Source organism: Arachis ipaensis, chromosome B07, assembly GCF_000816755.2.
Source record: "Arachis ipaensis cultivar K30076 chromosome B07, Araip1.1, whole genome shotgun sequence".
Taxonomy (NCBI): domain Eukaryota; kingdom Viridiplantae; phylum Streptophyta; class Magnoliopsida; order Fabales; family Fabaceae; genus Arachis; species Arachis ipaensis.
Window position 1 is genome coordinate 19,091,686 of NC_029791.2, and position 10,350 is coordinate 19,102,035.

At 32.2% G+C, this 10,350-nt stretch overlaps 1 long non-coding RNA gene across 1 annotated transcript in view; it reads right to left on the reverse strand.

Moving 5' to 3' along the window:
* Window positions 3,831-10,350, reverse strand: part of LOC107608648 — an 11,472-nt gene continuing 4,952 nt past the window's right edge. The window contains exon 3 of the long non-coding RNA XR_001612958.2: window positions 3,831-3,841. This is a non-coding gene — a long non-coding RNA (uncharacterized LOC107608648). The remainder of the gene's footprint in view (window positions 3,842-10,350) is intronic.

Genomic DNA, 10,350 nt, shown 5'->3' on the forward strand with positions numbered 1-10,350 from the left:
GAGGCAATGGATAATGAATATCAAGCACTGCTAAAGAACAAGACATGGCAGCTTGTCCCTCTATCAGAGGACCGAGAAGCTATTGGCAGCAAGTAAGTTTTTAGAGTTAAGTACAACTCTGATGGCACACTCCAAAAGTACAAGGCCAGGCTGGTTGCCTAAGACTTCTTTTAGAGACCTGGGTTCGATTTTACCAAAACCTACAGCCTAGTAGTGAAACCAACTTCAATAAGGTTAGTCTTGACATTTGCATTAGCAAACAATTGGTCAATTAGACAATTGGATGTAAATAATGCGTTTTTGCATGGAGAGTTGCTTGAGGATGGAAAGTTAGTCTGTAAACTTACCAAGGCATTGTATGTTTGAAACAGGCTCCAAGGGCCTAGTATCATAAGTTATCTATAGCTCTACATCAACTTGAATTCTTTGCCACAACCTCTGATGTTTTAGTCTTCACCAAATTTGATGCCAATGTCACCACCTTTGTTCTAGTGTATGTAGATGTTGTGATCATCACTGGAAGTTCAACCAGTGCTATAACTGATGTGGTGAATTAGTTGAATTGCAAGGACCTTCATTACTTTCTAGGCATTCAAGTTATCAAGACCAATAGTGGAGGAAAAAAATATGTCAATGATTTACTGGGTAAGGCAGGCATGATAGGCTGCAAACCTTGTAAAACACCTCTCCCATCATCACTAAAAATCTCTCAGTTTGGTGGTGAAAAGTTTGGTGAACCAGCGCTTTATCGCTCAGTTGTAGACAGTCTTCAGTATCTCACAGTTACAAGACTAGAGCTCACTTATGCTGTGAGCAAAGTCTCTCAGGTCATGCAGGACCTGTTGAAGTCTCATTGAAAACTAGTAAAAAGAATCCTCAGGTATGTAAGTGGCATTATCAAATATGGTTTACATCTTCGCAGGAATGACTCTTTGAAAATTACAGCCTATTGTGATTCAAACTATGGGGGAGACCTTGATGACAGAAAGTCGACTGGTGGTATGTGTGTTTTCTTAGGAAGGAATTTGGTCTCTTGGTCATCTAAGAAGCTGTCTGCGGTAGCAAGGTCAAGCACAGAGACTAAATATAAAGCTATGGTGGATCTAGTTGTAGAACTAATTTGGATCAAGAACCTGCTAAGCGAGTTCAGGGTCACAACCTCCACTCCTACCATATACTATGATAACCTAAGTGCTGTGCTTTTAACAACCAACATTCTACATTCAAAGTCTAAACACTTTGAAACTGATCTTCACTTTGTGAAGGATTGTGTCACAAAGAAAGTAGTGCAAGTTAGTCATGTTCTGGAGTCTGTTCAGTTGGTAGACGTTCTTATAAAGGCAATTGCTTCTGGATCGTTTGATAGTGCTAGAGTAAGGCTAAATGTTGAGTCAAATTTGCTAAATTTGTCATGCAATGTCGCTGCTGACACTGCTGAAGGAGCGGCAAAAACAGTTCATAAGCTAAACATGCCTAGTAATGAAAGCATTCTACAGAATTGCAGAAAAAGCTTAAAGGCCTCAGTGGTAAAGTGCATGATGGAGTAAGTGTTGAGCTAGACAATGGAGTCAGATAGCAGGGTGCATGACAGAATAATAGTTAAGTTAAACTGAATAGCTAACTAAGTAGTTGAGTCAGCAGAGTTAGTTACGCCCTCTTTCTTTCTTAGTTATATTAGTTACAAGCTAGCAGTCATTAGGCTCAATATATATACTTCCAGGTGTTAGTTACAGTGTAAGTGTAATAGTTCAATTTATCTTTACCAAATTAGTGAAACTCTTCTCTCTTTTTCTTCAATTCTCTTTTCTTGTTCTCTGTTTCACCACTCTTTGTTCCTCCCGTTCAGTTTAGCATTGATACCTTTCATGAAGATTGGTTATATTTTAGTCCTGTCGCTCCTCTATGTAAATCGCTACATGGTATGAAATTTTTAACATTTACAAATAAACTGCTATAGTCTATAGAAAATTAAGTGAAAGAGAAAATAAGCATAAACCGCTAGCCAATAGCATATTATGAAGAAAGACATGGTAACCTAAACCGTCAGTGTATGTAACGGTTTACGCAGAATAAAAGAAAGTATTAACTTTTTCAAGTAATGTCATTCAATTGAATAAAGTGGGATAAAAAAAATTACATATTATTTACCCTTTAATTTAAAACTTTACACTTTTGAAATTTAAATATTTTTTAATATTTAAATTTTAACATTTAAAATTATTTTCTTAATTTATGTATACATTTAGATCTGGATATAATATTTAAATATTTTTCTAAGATTTACGTGTGAAAATTATTTTTTCATAAACCGCTACGACCTATTAAGGATCTTCCTATCAACGTAAATCGTTATATATATTGGTGGTTTACGTTATCATATCTTTTTTCATAATCTTCTATTGCATATAGCGATTTTTTCACATGAATTTTTTTCATAAACCGCTATAACCGATTTATACATTTTTTTTACATAATCTTCCATGTACTATAGCAGTTTATTTGTATGTGTTAAAAATTTTATATTATGTAGTGATTTACCTAGAGGAATCACAAGATCGAAATGTAATCAATCTCTAAACGTTATATTTGGATAAATTTAAATTCTAATTATTTTAAATATGTAATTTATATAAATAATAACTTACATATTAAAAATTATCAAAATGTGTAACAATATGTATTTTTGGTAAAGTTATATTTTGGTACCCATTTTAAATACTCACTAAATAAAAAATATATTTTTTTATCCTCACTTTAAATACTCACAATTAATGAACTTTTAAACTTAACATTAATAAAATACATAACACTATCCACCACATTCTAAGTCCTTGTATAAATAAAAAAAATTACTTTGCTATCTCTTTTACTAACTCGTTCCAACAAATCACCAAAATTTTTATCTACAACACTCACACTAATATGGAACGGAACCTAGGATAGGATGAAAATCAAAGAAAGGAACTCATTTACCTCAATTTGATTTTCTAATGCAACCGTTAAGAAAATTACTTTACCTCTCTTGTTTACACTCAAGTTTCTTAAAGAAACTCAAAGAAATTTTCATTCATCAAAATTAAGAAAGAAAAAGTAGCTACAAGATTTTAGAGATTTTTATACCTCTTAGATTTAAAATCCTAATTCATAAGTTCACTAAAATAAAAATGGATCAAATCATAATTGGGTCTAAAACAAACAAAACAAAATAAAATAAAATAAACTAAACATAAAATAAGTCTTAAAATAAATACTAATAAAGTGATGCCTATTTGATTCAACTTGACTAACGAGAGTTTTCAATACAACTTGTAAATAGTAAGATGTTTGGTATTCCATAATCGTTAACCATTGTCCTACCCAATTATTGATGTATCTTCTGAACAAATGATTTAGCCATGTTTGCAAAATCTTCTTTTATTTTCTTAGTTGTTGCTCTTGTAATTAGACCAATTGGGGTATGACAGTTTTTAGTTTGTCCCACAGAGCTCGTATCATTCCTTCCCTCCTAAAAAAGATTCGTCTTTGAATCTGCATCCAAATCAAAAAGAGATAGGTCAGAAACATTAAAAGTAGCCAACACATTATACTCACCTAAAAGGTCAATCTTGTAAGCATTGTTATTGATTTCTTCGAGCACTTGAAATGGACTAGCACCTCTAGGGTCTAACTTGAATTTTTTTTAAGTAGAAAATCTCTCCTTTCTCAGATGAACTCACTCCCATTCACCAGATTTAAAGACAAGTTGTCTTCAACTTTTATTCATCCTTTGAGCTGTCAACCTGATTTTTTTTCAATCAACTCACGTGCTTTCAAGTACATTGCTTTAACATTTTCAGTTTTACTTTCCGCATCCAAGCTAATAAGATTACTCAAAGATAAAGGTAATAATTCTAAAAAAGATAAAAGATTAAAATCATACACAAGTATAAAAGGAGAAAAAACGGTAGAAAAATGAAGTGTTCTATTATAAGCAAACTCAATAAAATGTAAACAATCTTCTCAAGTTTTCAGATTCTTACCAACAACAACACGTAATAAGATCTCACATGTTCTATTTACTACTTCAGTTTGACCATCAGTCTGAGGATGACAAGTAGTAGAATATAACAATTTTGTTCCCAACTTATTCTATAACAATTTTTAAAAATGACTCAAAAATTTTACATCACGATTAGAAATAATAGTTTGGGGAATACCATGCAAGTGCACAACCTCTCTAAAGAACATATCAATAATATTTTGTTGTATCATTAGTTTTATGACATGTAATAAAATGAGCCGCTTTACTAAACTTTTCTACCACAACAAAAATGATATTTCTACCTCCTAATTCGAGGCAAATCAAAAATAAAATCCATAGAAATATCAACCGACAAATACATCGAAACTGGTAAGAAAGTATATAAACCATGTGGTAAGGACTTAGATTTAGCCTGTTTACATGCAATACATTTAGCATAAAATTTTTCAGCATCCTTACGCATGTGTGGCCAATAAAAATGTTCAGATAATACATCCAAAATCTTATGCACATCAAAATGACCCATCAAACTCCACTATGTGACTCCAGAATAAGTAAATCTCTAATAGAACAAGCAGGCACACAAATTCTATTACCACAAAATAAAAATCTTCATGCCTATAAAATGTGTTAAATGCACCATATTCTTAAGAGGTATAAATAGCAGAAAATTGAGGATTAGTTGCATACAACTCTTTTAAAAACTCAAACTCTAATAACTTAGAAGTAAGTGTAGTAATCAAAGCAACTATATTTCCTTTACATTATTTAAGTGCAATCATATATGAAAATGTCTCAATGAATTCCACCTATTTAGCATATCTTTCATTAAACTTACCTTGTGCCTTTAGGTGTTTTAAAGATTCATAAACTGTGTGAATCACAAACTCCTTAGATAATAGGTCGTGTTGCCAAACCTCCAAAATTCGAACCAAAACATATAATTTTTTGTCATAAGTTGAATATTTGCGTTGAGCAAAATTTAACTTTTTACTAAAGAAGACAATGACTCGCTTTTCTATATCAAAACAACACCTATATTAATCCCATAAGCATCACATTCAATCTCAAAGATTTTATCAAAGTTAGATAAAACAAGAATAGGAGCAGAATACAAATAATTTTTTAGAGTATGAAATGCAATTTCTTGTTCTTGGTCCCATTTTAACGCATCATCTTTTTTTATAACCTCGGTGAGAGGCGTAGCAATAGTAGAAATTTTTTTTCACAAATCTCCTATAAAATCCAGCTAAACCATGAAATTTCTTACCTCAAAAGCATTCTTAAACGTTGGCCATTCACGAATAGCCTTCACCTTTTTCTCATCAACCTCAATTTCACTCGCGCTCACAACAAAACCAGAAAACATAACTCTATCAATAAAAAATATGCACTTTTTAAGATTGACATATAATTTCTCTCTTCGAAGCACCTCAAAATAATTGAAATATGTGACAAGTGGTCATCCAAACAAGTGATATAAATGAGAATATCATCAAAATAAACAACAAATTTATCCAAAAAATCTCGCAAAATATGGTTCATCAGATGCACGTATTAGGTGCATTAGTTAACCCAAAAGGCATTACTAATCACTCATATAACTCATGTTTTGTTTTAAATGCAGTCTTTCATTCATCCCCTGATTTTATTATAATTTGATGATACCCACTTTTCAAATCAATTTTAATGAATATGCATGCACTATATAATTTATCAAGCATGTCATCTAACCTAAGGATAGGATAATGATACTTTACTGTAATCTTGTTGACTACATGACAATCCATGCACATCCTCCAAGTACCACCCTTCTTTGGAACTAATAAAACGGGTACAGCACATGGGCTCATACTCTATCTTATGTGGCCTTTGGCCAATAATTCATCCACTTATTTTTGAAGCTCCTTTGTCTCCTCAAGGTACTCATATAAGCTAGTCTATTAGGAATGATAGCATTAGAAATAAAATTAATTTGGTGTTCAATCCCTCGTAATAGAGAAAAATCACTTGACACATTAATAGAAAAGACATCTGCAAATTTCTGCAACAAAGAGACAAAACTATTTGACAAACTTAGATTAAGTTCAGTATCAGATAATAAAGTGTCTTTAAACCAAACCATAATCATAGCTCTTTTGCCAACTAAAGCACTCTTTAAATCTCTCGCTTTTGCAAAGAAACACAATTTTCTTTCAACTCTCTCGTCTTTCTTTGTATTCGCATTATTTTCATGACATACACTATTTTCTTTCTTTTCACAACCTTTGGGTCTTTGGCTATATTCTTTTTTCTCATGACCTCTTTTCTCTCATGTTTTACTTGTACCTCACATTCCATTTTTTTCTTGGTATCTTGTTGAAGCTTCAATTAGTCAGGTAAAGTTTCTTAAGTGATAATGGAGTAAGAGTGATCTTATGACCATTAAAAACAAAAGAGAATCGATTTGTGTAACCATCATGAAAAGCTCAACGGTCGAACTGCCAAGATCTCTCTAATAATAAATGACAAGTTTGTATTGGTACCACATCACACAATACTTCATCAACATATTTTTCAACAGAGAATGCAACTGTCACCTGCTTGTCAACCTTTATCTAACTACTATCATTCAACCACTACAAAATATATGGTTTAGGATGTCGAATACATGTCAACCTAATTTCTCCATCATAAGTGTATTAGCCACATTAGTCTAACTCCCTCCATCAATAATCAGACTACACACTTTTTCACCCACTAAGCATCTAGTATGAAAAGGATTTTACCATTGGTATAGGCTATCTTCTTTCACCTGTAAATTCAAAACACGTCTAACAACAAGAGATTTACCATATGGGCTGCATACTCAACATCATCTTCAGAATAATCCTCCAAAGGTGACATACTATTATGATCAGAGTCATCACCTTAATTAGAATCAAACACAATATTACCTCCTCTAATAATCATCATCCTCCTGTTCAGACAACCACTAGCATAATGACCCAAATCATGATACTTGAAGCATTTAATATCTCTATGCCTAGAAATAGCAAAAGAAGAAGAGTTAGAATTACTTTTCTTCTTTGTAGCATCAAACAACTTATCCTTAGATTCAACACCCTTAGTCTTTGTTATGTCATCACTATGAGACTCTGTGTAAATCCACTTTGGATTAGTATGAGACAATTCCTTTGTTGCTCTTCTTTGTTGTTGCCTCTCCATCTTCATTGCCATACTAACTAAATTTTCTATCTCCACATAATGATGTAACTCCACCACATCAGCAATAACTCTATTCAAACCACTTATAAATCATGCCATAGTAACCTCGGTGTCCTCTTCTATGTTGGTCGTGATCATAAGCATCTCTATTTTCTTATGTTAGTCTTCAACGAATTTGGAGCCTTAAGTCAACCGATGTAACTTCTGATGTACTTCTCTGTAGTAATACGAAAGAACAAATCTCTTCTTCATGAGGCGTTTCATATGATCTCAAGTCTTTATAGGGTGATCGTCATTCTACCGTCTTGTTTTCACTAGTTCATCCCACCAAAGCAAAATATTAAGAGAACGCAGCTGCCGCTAAATGAACCTTCTTTGCCTCAAAGTAATTTTGACAAGCAAAAATCCGTTCCACTTTATGCTCTCACTCTAAATAAATTTTAAGATTGTTTCTCCTTTAATTGAATGATGGTATTTGCATCTTGATCGTATTTATATTGCTATCTTGACTTCTGTATCTAAGTATTGTAGTCCCATCAGAGTCATTATCAGAATGTACATAATTTTGATGTTGATTCCTAAAAGTTTCATGTTTAGTACTCTTGGATAATACCTGTGTCACCTCCTACCTCCATTCCTCTAATTCATTCAAGCGATTAGTTATGTGTTGAATGATCCTTTGCATTATCCTCATATCAACTAGAGTATCTTTTGAGTGAGGTTCTATAGCAATGAACTTGTAAAAATCTTATAGAAAGGACCTCGCAATCATTCTCTCATGTGTTTTACTTGATGATGGACACTCGTATTCACTTTTAAAATTGGCTTTGATCCTCTATTAAACTCATCACTCTTGTCTTTTACCATTTTTAAGTATCTTTTGGTTGTTGCACTTTAGAAACTAAATAAAAAATAGAAAAATTCGATAACAAAAATAGAGTTAAATCACAAAAATACTTAAGACAATAAAATAAGATACTAGAATATGTCAAATTAAAGATAAGAACAAAAGAAATAATAAGGCACAAGAAAATAAGAAAAAAACAAAATTAAAGATATATTTAAAGATGTATAATGTTTTTTTTTCTTTTCTTTTGTTTTTTTCTTTTTTTTGGTTTACTGAAAGTTAGTTTTTTGTTTTTTTTCTTGATTTACTGAATAATTTTTTTCTTTCTTCAATAAAACCTAAACGCTACTGGAACCAATAAAGAAAACAAGAAACAATAAGAAAACAATAAACAATAACAATTAAGAAAAAACAAGACACGAAAAAAGACACTAACAAGAAAAATGAACGAGGTAGGATGACAACTACTTGCGGGATGGATTTTTTTTTATATATTCAAGAACACAAAAGACACAAATAACAACAGTATATACTTAATGAATAATAAAGGCATGAATTTTTTACTTTCTGATACCAAACGATACAGAATGGAACTCAGGATAAGATGAAAAAAAAAAAAGAAATTCTTTTACTTTAATTTGATTTTCTAATATAACAGTTAAGTAAATCATTCTACCTCTTCTGTTCATAAATAAATTTCTTAAAAAAACTCAAAAAAAATTTCATTCATCGAAATTATAAAAAAAAAGTGGCTACAAAACTTTAGAAATTTTTATACCTCTTAAATTTAAAATTCTAATTCATAAGTTCACTAAAATAAAAATAGACAAAATCTTTTTTTTTTTTGAACAAAGAGAGCTCAACACAATGAAGGAAAGGATCCAAACAAACTGAAAAAATAAGACATAAAAACAAAACCCAAGTATAATCCGTTGTCATCTCCGGCATTGCCATCAACAACCAAACGGATCAACTCCACACCATTCCCTATAACTTGAAAATGACATAATCTTGACACCTTCAACACTTGTCTCTGACCTCTGAAAAATTCTGCTGTTCTGTTCCAACCAAATGTTCCAAATAACCGCAAAGAAGCCTATTAGCCATTTCTTTTGCTCTGACTTACCGCCTGCTACACTAGTCCAACTCTCGAAGAACTCTTTGACGGACCCCGGGGTGACCCATGTTCTATCAGCATACTTCAACCAAGCACACCACACCTGCCATGTAAACTCACAAGCAAAAAATAAATGATGTACAAATTCGATATCCTTTTTACACAATACACATATATTGTCATTCTGATTAATAATGCCCAGTCTACTTAGTCTCTCCTTTGTGTTGACCCTGCCTACTAAAACAAACCATGCAAATAGTTCAACTCTCGGAGGAACCAAGCCTCTCCAAATTGAATTAGTGAAGCTGTAACTCGTGATATCCTCTGAAAGAGTCTCTTTCTGTAGCACCTGCACAAAAGAATTAGTAGAAAAAACACCTAATTGGCCTAAAAAAACAAAACAAAATAAAATAAACTAAACATAAAATAAATTTTAAAATAAATACTAATAAAGTGATGTCTATTTGATTCAACTTGATTAACGAGAGTTTTCAATACAACTTGTAAATAAGACGTTTAGTTTTTCATAATCGTTAACCATTGTCTTGGCCAATTCTTGATGTATCTCCTGAACAAATAATTTAGCTATGTTTGTAAAACCTTCTTTTATTATTCTCTTAGTTATTGCTCTTGTAATGGATCAATTGGTATATGACAGTTCTTAGTTTGTCCCACATAACTCTCGTATCACACACTTTACGAGATTGAAAAATCCTGCGAGAAGAATAAGAAGGAGGTACTTCTTATATAAGAGGATGATGGGATGACGTGCCTGCTGCATGAACAATGCATGTCCAACCCCAGCATCTTGCAATCCACGAGAAGCGTGTAACAGCGTCGCAAAGCGTGGGTGCTTATTCACGAATGCGTGGCGGTTCAAGAGCATCTCGCAGTGGGGCGAGATTGCAATGTCAGTTTTGCATTGATGACGAGAAGCATAACCCACTATACAAATATTTATCTCATTACAGTCCTATTCACGTATACAACACTAAAAATAAATCAATATAATAAATAATTTATGGCGTTTTGCAATTATGTTTTTATTTTTAATATTTTTTATTTAAAATTTTATGGAAAAAAAATGCAAACTAGATGTATCTTAGGTTACGTTTGTTTTTTAGGATAAAGACGGAGAGTCTGAGTATTATGTATTAT